Raw genomic sequence first — 13,800 nt, 5'->3', positions numbered from 1 at the left:
TCCCTAATTACGTAATAAATGGGCGTGGCAATGGTTTATTCTGGTATATATTGTTACGATCAACAACTTTGCTTCTATAATGCATTACAAAATCTTTATCGTTTTTTAGTTATCTGTAATAGAGTTTACGAGAGTCTTGGCCCCTAATTTTAAGGGGCTAGCCCCTTTTCTTGAGTTCATTTGAAAGGTCCCACAAATACTAACATTTTTTGTTCTAAAATTGTTGATCATTTTTGAGATACAAATGATTGATAATTTTAGGGGCCAGTCCTCTAGATCCTTAATGGGCACAGACATTTGTTTTTTTCATTAATGGAATCGATTAGAATCATCAATGCAAATATTTTCTTTTCTACAATGCTAAAAAAATATGTCTCCTTCTCTAGATATATTGCGTCCAAGTTTAAGTACTTTAATATTGGTCCCTAAAAATCCCTACTTACGTAATAAATGGGCGTGGCAATGGTTTTACCTGATAAACATTGTAACGATCAACAACTTTGCTTCTTTAATGCATTACAAAATATTTATCGTTTTAAAGTAATTTGTAAAAGAGTTTACGAGTGTCTTGGCCCCTAATTAAAATTTCTTGATTTTGTTGGAAAGAAATTTTGATTCTCTACCACTTTTATAACATATGTCTTTACAAAATATCAACTCATAAAAAGATACAGATCAAAACGTATGGAAATTTTGATTCGAAATTCGTATCCAATTTTCGAGCTCAGGCGAGCTCAAAGAAATGGCGCCACTGGCACCAAAAACTACATTCTGCACACCTTCGAACTATAGTCTACCTATCCTGAAAACTAAATATTTATTACATCTCTAATAGTCTTTGAGTTTATTTCTGCACAAAATTGGTCGTAAAAACTTACAAAAACGGTCGTAAATCGGAACCGGAAGTGACAATTTCAAAATTTCCAAAACCTTCTAGATTTATGACCTCTGGCAATCATCTGTGAAAAATGGTCGAAATCGGCCGAAAAGTTTTCGAGATATCCCATGCACAAAATTTGTGGAAAAAAATAATAAGAAACAGTACGAAAACAATAAGGTCTTCCGTTGGGAACGGAAGACCTTAAAAAATATGAAAGACCTGAAATGTGAAATGACCTGGCTGCAAATTTGAGCTGACTTGATTTATTTTTAATTCTTTTGAGAATCTCATGCAATTAAATAACCATGATTATCTTCATAAACTGAAGTGGGGTTAAGATTTATAATTCCATTTAGGAAAAAAATTATCCAGCTCATTTTTTTACCTTAGAAATTGTGCAGTTTCTACCGGCGTGATCTTACATATGTTACTTTAAAATAATCGATTACTATTTTATTATGTGGTCACTTGAAATCATATAAACTTAAGCATTAAGTTTTAATTCAATACAATGCAACAAAAAAAAATGGTTTGAAATACATAAATGATTAGCTGAACTTTGTATTTGAATTATGTACAAATCACTGTTCTCAATTACTTCATGATATGGCGATGGTCATACAATTACCGTTAGAAATGCTTACAGTAACGAACTCTGTTCATAATAATAAAAGTAAAATGTTAAACTTCAAAACGTCTTTTTTGTCACGTGACACGGATTATAGTGGACGCTCATTCCCTTGCTCCTGTGTTTTTGACACTTTTTGCCGTTTTTCGGAACTCCGGGACATTCTTTAACATGGGTATGTGTAAAGTTTGTTCCCAGTGATTGTATATATGTTAACATTCTAGTTATTTTGATGACTTTGACTTGTAAATACTGTATATTCATATCAATTCTGCGGTGATTACGCGGTGAGCGATTTTCACCTATTCATACCTGTGTAAATACCTGCGTTCGACACTCGTCATGGCTGACCAACCTGTTGACAAAACAATTAAACCGTTATACCTGAAGGACTCTGATCTACAGTGTATTGACGCTAATCGGGTAACGGACTTCATGCTAATGGAGCGTGTAATTGATGTCATAGGCAATTCCTTGCACTGCTTGCAATTAGACAGAAATCTGTGGCGTGTGTATGTAAAAGACCAAGGCAGCAGAGAAAAACTGCTGACCGAGGGTATAGCTTTGCAAAACATATCTTTAACTTTTTTTGATACAAATCCCTACAGTTCAGGAAATCATGACCCCACTGTAAATACTCTGAAAGTTCGTCTATGCGGACTACCTTTGTCTGTCGATGAATCGGCCGTCGTCGAGCTACTTGATAAGTTAGGAGCAAAGTTGAAAAGCAAGATATTGTATGAAAAAATAAGACACCCGGTAACAAACAAAATGACTAGCGTACTTAATGGAAATAGATTCATGTACTTAGAACCCCTTGAAAACGGCAAAGTTCTGCCTCGTGTTAACTATTGCGCTGGCATACGCTGCATGTTATTTCACTACGGTCAGCCCAAACCTCAGCGGAATCTCACCTGTACTCAGTGCTGGGACACCGGACACACAAGAAATTTTTGCAAAACCGAACCCCGTTGTAAAGTCTGCAAAACACCCGGCCACAAACCAGGTGACTCAAGGTGCTCCTCCTATCAAATTCAGGAAAGTGTTATAGCCTTCAATGGTGAAAATAACATTTTGTCAAATTTTTACCCATGTGAGCTCAACATCTTCGGAGTACAACACAAGTCCGCAGAGCATGCATTCCAATATGCAAAATCATTACGATGCGGGGACCTGGAGGCTGCCAAGTCCATCCAAGAGGCTAAAGACGCTCTCTCCGCCAAACGCATCGGAGACAAAGTGCGGATAAATGAGCAGTGGACCGAATCGTGTGAAAATGTTATGACCGAAATTATAGAAAATAAATGTGTCCAAGTTGAGAGGTTCAGGGAAAAGCTCAGGTCTGTTAAGAAAAACACATTGTTTGCCGAGTCAACATTCAACGACAAATGGGGGACAGGGCTGGATAAAGCTGGTACAGAAAACACAAAAGCTTCTGACTGGCCCGGTCAGAATCTACTAGGCCATATTATTGGAAAAGTGGCACAGAAAATCAGAAAAAGAAAAAAAAGCGACCAATGGAGTCAGCCTAAACAGAGCTCGAGACAGCAAAAAAAGCACAGTACAACGCAGAAAAATATAGCAGAAATGCTTCGCTCCCTGCGCGCCAACACTGACGCCGAATCCGCGTCAGGTTGTGATGCATCTTCAGAAACTGACTCCGAACCCGAGGAATCCGGTAAAGGATAGACCAAATACTGTCATACGAGTTATAAATCAATGACCACAATGTTCGTTATTTGGACTCGCCTTAGGAACAGCGGTATGGCAATTATATGTACGATCACTTGCAAATGCACTTGCTATGTTCTATACTTTATGCACTTGATAGTTATTTTAATATACAATTCTAAGTAATGGAAAAAGTAAGCTTTATATCAGTAAATGTTAGAGGTCTAAATACAGACGAAAAAAGGAAAAAAATATATTCATGGCTTTATGAGAAAAAAATAGATATCGCACTTCTGCAAGAAACACATTTTGTTCAAAAATATGAATGTAAATACAACACTGGTTGGAAAGGGAAAACTTTTCATGCATATAGTGATTCAGTTTTTAGTAGAGGTGTAACTATTCTTTTTAGAGAAAATCTTGATATTAAAGTTATGAACTTTAAAAAGTCATTAGATGGAAGGAAAATGTTGTTAAACGTTGATATAAATGGTGAAATTTTCTCCATCATTAATGTTTACGCTCCTAATATATTAAACAACAGACACATTTTCTTTACAAAATTAAAATCTTTTATAGAAAAAAATTGCTTAAATGACAACATAATTCTTTGTGGAGACTTTAATTGTCAAATTAATGATACAAGTGATAAAAGTTTACACGTTTTGAAAAATATCATGAACAAATTCAACTTAATTGACTTTTGGAAAAGTGAATTCCCCGAGTTGAATGGTCTAACATGGTGTGATGCAGAAAACAACCCTAAAAGTAGGATAGATTATGTACTATTAAATGAAAATATATATCGTAAATTTGGTGGATTAATAATCAGGAAAATTCCTGGCACTCATTCTAAAGGAAATCGCATGTCTGACCATAGGTTTTTAAAATTTCACCTAAACTTATCATGTGAAAAAAGAGGCCCAGGCTACTGGAAGTTAAATGTGTCAAATATAGAAAACGATAAATATAAAAAGGAGATTCATAAAATCATTGATAATTTAGATAACTCCTTGAACCCAGTCGACAAATGGGAATGTATTAAACGTAAGATAAAAGAATTTTCTATTAATTTTTCGAAATATCAACAGAGATCAATTAAGAAACGGAAAAAGGAAATTGAGAAAGAAATTGAAAATATAGAAACTAGTAAAACTGAGGAATTCGATTATAAAAAGCTTAAACAGTTAGAAGCAGAATTAGATTCTATTTATGATAAACAATCAAAAGGTGCACATATTAGATCTAAAGCAAAATGGGTAGAAAATGGCGAAAAAAACACATCATATTTTCTAAATTTAGAAAAGCAACATCAATCATCAAACGTAATAACGGAACTTTTGACTTCAAACAATGAAAAAATTCATAATACCAATTCAATTATGGGGGAAATGTTTAAATTTTACCAGAGCTTATACGCAAGTAAAAACATTGATAATAAAATAATTGATGATTACTTATCTGAAATCAATGTACCAGTAATAAGTGAGGATAATAAACGTATGCTAGATAAATTTCCGACGTTCGAGGAATGTACGGAAGCTGTCAATAGTATGAAACACGATAAATCGCCTGGACTTGATGGATTACCAAGTGAATTCTATCAATGTTTTTGGAATGTAATTGGCCCTTATTTCTACGATGCTCTTAAAGATATATATGAAAATAAAATGATGACATACACACAGCGGCAATCAGTAATATCGTTAGTGTTTAAGAAAGGAGAAAAGAATTCTTTAAAAAATTATCGTCCAATTAGTCTAACAAATACTGATTACAAAATCATAGCTTTTGTTTTTGCAAAAAGACTACAGAAGATCCTAAAAGACATAATCAATGATAACCAAACTGCATATATAAAAGGAAGATACATTGGAGAAAATGCCCGGCTTATATTAGATATATTTGAATTTTGCGAATCAGAAAACGTGGGGGGAATTCTGTTATTTTTAGATTTTGAAAAAGCATTTGATTCGGTTGAATGGAATTTTCTTTTTAAAACTTTAAAAAAGTTTAATATCGGAAAAAGTTTTATTACATGGGCAAACATTTTGTATACAAATCCTATTTTTAAAATGAAAAACAACGGCTGGCTTTCAAAATCATGTTCAATGACAAGAGGAATAAGACAAGGATGTCCTTTATCAGCTCTCTTATTTCTTTTTGTTGCAGAAATATTGGCGACTAAAATTAAAAATCATCAAAACATAAATGGCATTAAAATAAATAACTATGAAATTAAAAGTATACAACATGCAGATGATTTAACAGTGGCTTTGAACGACGAAATCTCAATGAAGAATACTTTAGATATTATTAAAGCATTCTGTGAATGTGCTGGGTCAAAAATTAATACTAATAAAACTGAATGCATATTATTAGGAGATATGAAAAACGAATTTGAAGAGCTTCATGGAATCAAAGTAACAAATAAAGCAATTAAATGTTTAGGTATTTATGTAGGCCATGATAAAGAAGAATGCTATAATAAAAATTGGATGAGAATTTATCATGACATGGAAAAACTATTTGAATCCTGGAAACGAAGAAAATTAACACTCTTTGGAAAAGCATGTATTATTCGGACTCTAGCTATTTCAAAACTTGTATATACTTCGTCAATACTTTGTCTTCCTGACAGCAATTTTATTAAAAGAATACAGAGATTGATTTTTAACTTCATTTGGGAAAAAACGGAAAGAATTAAACGAAATACTTTAATTGGAGACATAGCAAAAGGTGGATTATCTATAGTAGACATAAATTGCAAGTTAAAATCATTAAAAGCAGCGTGGATTCCAAGATTACTTAACTTAAAAGGCATTCTATTTGATATTCTTAGTAACCAGTGTAAAAAACTTAATATCGATATACACTTTCTTTTAAAGTGCTCCACTACTAAAACAGAGACCTTGGATAGCATAAAATTACCCCTATTCTACAAAGAAATATTTTGTTGTTTTAATGAATGTAAACGTGAACTGCACTTTGAAAAAAGATCACCTGATGATATTTTACAACAACCAATATGGAATAATTGTAACTTAGTATATAAGGGAAACTCTGTTTTCTTCGAAAACTGGATTAAATCAGGAATACTATACATTAAAGACTTGTTTGACGACGAGGGTAACTTCAGACGATTAGAACATTATGCAAATATTATTAATAAATCTAACTGGTTATGTGAATACAAAATTCTTTTTCAAATAACTAAATCAATTCGAAGACTTTACTCATTCAGCAATGTAAACTTTATCAACATACAAAGCGTAATGAGTTTCAACTTCCCTCTGGGATATTACAACTTGACTGGTAAATCTAGTAATTTTTTCTATAAAAATCTCCTTGAAAAAAAGTTTTGTAAGCCATCTTCTCAATTAATACTGCGTAAAGAATTTGAAATATACGATGAGAAGAGTTGGAAAAATATTTATGAATGCAAGATTAAAGATATAAAAGATACTGTAGACGTACTTTTGTCCGCGTGGTATTAATTTACGCTATGAACGCGGGCACAAATTTTCCGCGGAATTTTTTCCCAGTGTACTTAAAGTGCATTTTGGAATGAAATTTTAAAATTGCATTACATGAATAAGGATAATTGGAAGTTACTACATTCTATACATGTAACACTTGCATATACGTATATCGTTTTTATCTATGCAAACTGTCAAACAAATTTGTATTGAGAATTCACTTAATAAATAATTTAATCTCCTAAAGATTTGAATTTTCTGTAAATTTACTTGCATGGAATTTAAACTTCTCCCAGCTTGAGATAACAGCACGTGTCAGACGACAAATAGCCCTAAGCGGGTGTGTCCTTCAATGACCTAATTAACTACACGCTAAGACCCGTGTTTTTACTGCAATTTTTAGATCCCTTTGTGCTGTGACTTTTAAGTGATAAAACTGATCAACTCATAATTTAAACTACATGTGAACAGTTCTTACAATTTAAGTCCAAAGTTGGACAAATTCTAGGTAATGAAAATCGCTCAGAACCAAATTTAATAATTATTCAAATGATTTTTTTTCATTCAAATAATCCGCGTAAATTTTTACCCGCAGATTAAATTGATATTGTGATTCCGCGGAATTATGACCCCGTGGAAAAAAATACGTCTACAGTAAACATGTAGCTGAATTCAGTTACAAGCTTTTAAATAATATATTATGTAATAATGTATATGTGAGTAAATGGAAAAAAGATATATCAAATCAATGTGTACACTGTAAACAAATAGAAAATATAAAACATTTGCTTTTTGAATGTAACAATGTTAAAAACATATGGAATACTGTTAGTAGTTTATTGTCATTCAAAATACAATGGAAACATATCGTTGTTGGTTTCTTCTATGAAAAAAGCGATAAAACTAAATCTCTAAATTTACTTATCACTTATGTAGCTTATAGAATTTATAAACAAAAAATGCTTTGTAGATTGGATTCTATGAATGAAACTGAATGTATCATATATAATCATGTTAAAAAATCCACTTGTTTTTATGCCTCAGTTTTACGTTTTTTAAATGCAAATGCTGAGTGCAAGTTTTTTGAAAATCTGTCAAAGATGATGTGATATGTCTTATTATCATAGTGTAAAATATTCTATTATCCTAAAACTACTGAGAAGAGACCTGTCTTCCAGTAGAGCTGTCATAAAAGGGAGGATATGGACTGTAAAACAAGGTAGAACCTCCTTATTAGGACAGCAAACTCTTTTTGTCCATGATTTTTATATCATAATTATATAGACAACTACAGTGTAATATAGTAAACTGTTATATACCATGGATACATAGAGTCTGCCTATATATCTCTACACCCAGAGACTATGTGATTGATAATATTGTCTACCAGGTTAGGCAAGATACTACTTGTACATTTATTTAAATCTCTATACATTGCTAATTTAGCCTTATTTGTACACCATTTTTTTTACTTGCTTTATGAATCTATGCTAATTGTATATATATGTGTAATACACTGAAACATTATCTGTGGAATCTATACAACTCTAAATACTCTTTAAAGTATTTTTTTCATAAGCAATATTTAATTAGATGACAAAAATAATAATCATAGTATCTTATGTAAGACAATGTGCTGTCTTGTAGATAGCTTATTAGAATTCTGTGCTTGAAGTTATTGTATACTTTGTTTGTTCTTGCAAATAAATTATCAAAAAAAAACAAAAAAAAAAAAAAAAAAAAAAAAAACTTCAAAACGTATTGCTGAAAATATATTCGAATTAATCATCAATATTAGTACAACCAGCTCATTATTTTCTTTTTTTATGCTGTGTTTTTTATGTAAACAACCAATGATGTTTCATACAAAATCATATTTTTTGCGGCCCATTTGACGCTTTCGTCAATATGTTTTCTTGTTTTCATACCCCTTTATTCTACTTCCTAATCAACAGATTATTACAAAGTAATTTCATTAGAAGTTTATTCAATTACTCAAACAATGCAACACATATTGCAATATGCAGTGATTTTAATTGTAAATTAAATAACTCTACGGATAAGACTTCTAAGTTACTTAATGAAATTTTAGCACAGTCTTACAAATAATATATATTTACATCCACCAAGTACGGAAATCTTATACATGTATAGTAAATTCATAGCTCCATGAAAACAGACAGAACTGAAATTTACACGCCCGGTTTATCGATTAAAATCACGGACTGCAATGATATTATCATGATGATCTCAGACTCAAAGTCTCACAGGAGACGATTTGGCTGTTTCTTTTATCCAACGTACTGTTGTCCATTAACAGTAATTTATGTAACTGTACATACTACCATTATCACAAGTGCATTATTTACTTGTGAGCTATCGGCGTATGTCTACTCGTAATCATAAGGAAAATAATACAATATATACAATAATATGATGCAAAGTACTACACTTAAAGACGAAACATATTTATATATGATATAAATTTTTGAATCAGAAATTTTTTAAATGATTTATGCAAATTGATAATGTTGCTATCTAGTTTGCAAGAGTTATCTCTCTTGCGGCAGGTCAGAACATGGCGGTTTCAGACCACAGGACCACAAGGTTTGTCAAATATTCATGCATGTAATTTCATATTGATATTGTAAAAGGTGATTATTACAAAATCAGCTCTTGTCATCTGGTTTTATTTGTAATTTTATCGGGGATAAAAAATAAAGTCACAATAGTGGCAGAATGCAACATACATCTTTTGTTTCTAGTTTTACTTAATACAGATTGAGGACTCGGGTGGTTATTATATATATATATATATATATATATATATATATATATATATATATATATATATATATATATATATATATATATATGACGGTGATACGGTTTAAAATCGTTGATTTGGAATATTATCAGTTTTGTATAAAAGAATATATTTTATGACACAGAATGATATAAGATGGAATTGTAATTCTGTTAATTGTAATACTATAACATATTTACATTTTCCAGTGGCTTTGCCTGTGATAACACTAAGTATCGATTTTGTACTATATATAACCCATAAGTACAAATGGCGTATAATTGGGGTGCCGGCGGGGTTTGCTTATTTATATTTAAATATTTAATCGTACAATGGATTAAAATTATAAAATTTAAGTAATAAGGAATCATTCTTTGAATATTATGAGGTGATAATTTCGGTCGGGGCGTGATCAAATCTATCATAAAGCCCTTCGAGCTTTATTGGATTTGATCACGCCCTGATCGAAATTATCACCTCATAATACTCAAAGAATGTTTCCTTATTCCTTAAGTATTTCGTTATAGCGTGGACGATGTCCAAAACGATGGCCATTAGTTTCTCCTGTACCACAGGTATAAAATGGGGAGGGTAAAGATTTCTGTGGAATATACAGATAAAATCTGAGGGCACTGCAATCTAATCTTAGCTTACAATATAGAATTGTTCCTATTCTGGATCCAAAATTTTAGCAATCGGGAATGTATATATATTATTCAGGGAATCGTGAATAACAAATGCATTACCCGTGTGATATATGTAATATACATTATGATACATGTATATGCATATATTTACATCTACCAAGTATCATTTCCTCTATTTCCTTCGGAAACTTATAGTTAATTCATACATGTAGCTCTATAGAAACAGCCAGACTGAAATCTACACGCACATGCAATTTATCGATTTGTCAAAATCTAAAGCGGCTGAAACTGAAAAGAAACTGATAGGACTGAAATTGACACGCCCTGTTTATCGATGTATCAAAACCTAAAGCGACCTAAGAAAAGTCACGAACTGCACAAAATAATCATGATGATGTCAGACTTAAAGTCTCACAGGAGACAATTTCAATTGGCTGTTTCTTTTAGCTAACGTACTTATATACATTTTTAACAGTAATTCAGTGAATTTTACTAACTTTTCATAATCAATTTATTAATAAGTTAAAAGAAAGATGTTATTATAAACAATAAAATGCTTTCTTTGATGATTCATGATGGATATGAAGGTACATGTAGCGATCATAGCACAAAAAATTAACATAACCCTCTAACGCGGATTATTATTTTTTCTGAAATGTCGCTACCCTTATATCCCGAAAAAAAGCACCAAAGAAAGCATTTTATTGTTTAAATAATATTTGATTATACTTCAAATCAGCAACTGTAAGCTTTTTACGAATATGTTATTAATTAAACAACGTACATGGGACATTTGCTTTCCCATGGACATGCGTAATTAAGTCGTTTTCGCTATCCCTTGCCATTGTGACTCATAGCTATGCAACAGGAAACTGACAAGTCTGAAATCTACACGCTCGGTTAATCGATTGGTTGGAACCTTCACCAACCTTAGAAAAATCAAAGTACTGAAAGTACTGAAAGTACTGAGAGACGGAGGCGTCATTGCTGAGGAAATGCAGCTTATAATGATACATGTATGCGACTTGTTTTTTTAAATTTTAAAGATAGATTTGGAATATGAAGACTTTGTAATACCAAATACTATAGAATTAAAACTACTTTGAAAATTTACATATTTGCACTCTTGTATGAAATACCCGGAAACATATACATGTATGTTACAAAATAGAAAAATGTTTTAACAGATACGATAGTAAAATTAATATTGATTAATGAATCACAATATGCACTAAAACTCATGCTTAAATGATCAATACCAACTCTTAAATTATAGCAATCTCAAGTATTTGTTCATCTTCGCTCCTGCTTTAAACCCTTAAAGCAATATGAGCTGTATTTTTTAGAATTTTATTTTGCTGCACAAACCCTTTAGAATGATAAGTCTGCATATAGCTTAAACGTTTCTGGTAAATAAGATTTGAAAAAATCATTAATTTCGTCAGAAGAAAGATTTCTCTTCTACTGAATATAGCAGATCAATTTTTGTACAGAACGACAATAATCCTATAATTTGCTTCAATAAACTTAAGGCTTCTTTACGAATTTTCCAATACAAAAATGGGTAACAGAACTTTAAAAATTATGATATTTTTGTCAATTTAGTAGAAAATAACATTTTCGTAAAAAAAAAAAAAATTCAGCATGAAAATTGCTGCGCATATTGCTTTAATGTTAGAACTAGTAATTTGATTTTAATCTCGCAGAATTGTCGTTCTTTTTCTTTTGCAGAATGCATGATTCGATTGTAGAGAGTAATCAAGTATATTTCTAAGCGTTTCCAAAATAATTTTAGATAAAAGATTATTATTAAAGAGACGCTAAAACTCATTTTGGGAGAATGCCATGAAATGAAATGAAATGAAAAGTATACTTTGCAACATCTTTATATGAATCTCATTAAAATTGATAATTTTAGACGGCCCATACAGAGAGCACAGCCTTTTGCTCATCAGCGTAATACTATGTACATCGATTGTAAACACTTCATCCTGGCTTTATGAATGAGTGTGAAAAGACCACGGATTTCGACAGAATTGGGTAGAAAAGGGCCAAAAGAGAAAAACACAAAGCACAAGCATAAATTGAAGATCTTGTGAGAGAAAAATGTAAATCTACAAGAGTATTCAAAAATATTTTTTTATGATAGGATTATTTTTAACATCTAGATATAGATCCGCCGAGCATTTTCATGTCCTTACTTTGTGAGGTTCCTCATTTTAAATAACGTTCCGGGGTCGTTTACAGTTTAACGTTTAGAAAGTTCTACACATTTAGAGTTATGACGCTTTATATTTTTCTTGCATGATTCTGTGCATGAATTATTTTCAATAGCTGATGTTTTATTTCTATAAAATTGCAATTTCATTTATACCTCCAATTCTATTGACAACTGCTGTGACTGAAAATCACGTTATGTAAATAAATTTTAAAGATATAAATTTCAAATTCTTGAACACGCTTATTATTGTAGTAAAAAACTTTAATCTTTCAGTACATGCACAACTCCCATTTTTTTTATTGAACTGTGTTTAAAAAGGGAAATAACTAAGATGAGGTACACTAGCTTAAATATCTATCTAACTGCCGATCGATCTTGCAGTAGCTTTTGCGGATATTTAACAGTTTAAATTTACAATCGAAATCAACCATTATGTCATTTGTTTAAATAAAAAAAAAGAGAAGTGTACATAAACTACTAGTACTTCCTTGCGGGACTGAACCGAAACATCAGATTGCACATTTTTTTTAGGTATGATTTAGTACCGCTAATAAACGACAAGTTGCTTTTTATTATGAATCTCAGTCTATGCAAGATACTTTTATGTCATACATTGTCGAACGCTTTTATTTTATCGAAAAATACTACCCTTATCTCTTTGCCTTCATCAATAGCCCATGGATATACCAGTGAGCAATTAATTTACAGTAGAATCATCAGGGCGGAAGCCAGATTGACAATGAGTTAATATGTTTATCAAATGTAGAAAATTGTTTAGGTTTTGAAAAATGCTTCTTTCCAGAAACTTCCCGGGGATATTGGTCTATAGTTGCTCGCTGTGTTTGCTGATCCTTTTTCTTTCATACGGAAGTTATGTTTGCGATTTTCCATTGATTGGGAACAGCAGAACTTTGGAGGAGAAGGATTGAATAGTTATGTACACTTAAGACGGCAAGCAAATTCAGTTCTGATAAAGCTTGTTTGAGAAGCGCTGGGTTTAATTTATCGGGGCTAAAAGCTTTATTAGTTTTTAAGATTTGAAACAGTTTAGTAATAGTGGTATTGCCAAGGGTACATTGTGTGTCACTCGTAGCGTTTACAGCTAGGTAATTCAATATTTCCATCATTTACATGTGGTTAATTGTTGACAGAAGTTGTCATTGAATATATTTGCTTTTTCAAAATCTATGTTTACGTGTGTACTATGTACATTTAGGAATAGGGGGTGATTTAAGAATAGGGGATGAGTAGATTTCTCACGTTTTTTAAAGTGACTAACTTTTTCAACCGTGACCTCATTTCGAATTCCTTTTGTAATAAATTATTATATTTTAGTTGATTAGCTAGATTTCATACCTGTCGTGCGTGTCCCATTGTTCATGCGCTGATGTAGGGGGAGGGGGGGGGGGGGTCCGGACTCCTCTGGACAATTCAAATGACTAAAATTTACGTAAAGAATTACCGAAAA

Source organism: Magallana gigas, chromosome 4 (assembly GCF_963853765.1).
Source record: "Magallana gigas chromosome 4, xbMagGiga1.1, whole genome shotgun sequence".
Taxonomy (NCBI): Eukaryota; Metazoa; Mollusca; class Bivalvia; order Ostreida; family Ostreidae; genus Magallana; species Magallana gigas.
This window is presented reverse-complemented; position numbering follows the sequence as displayed.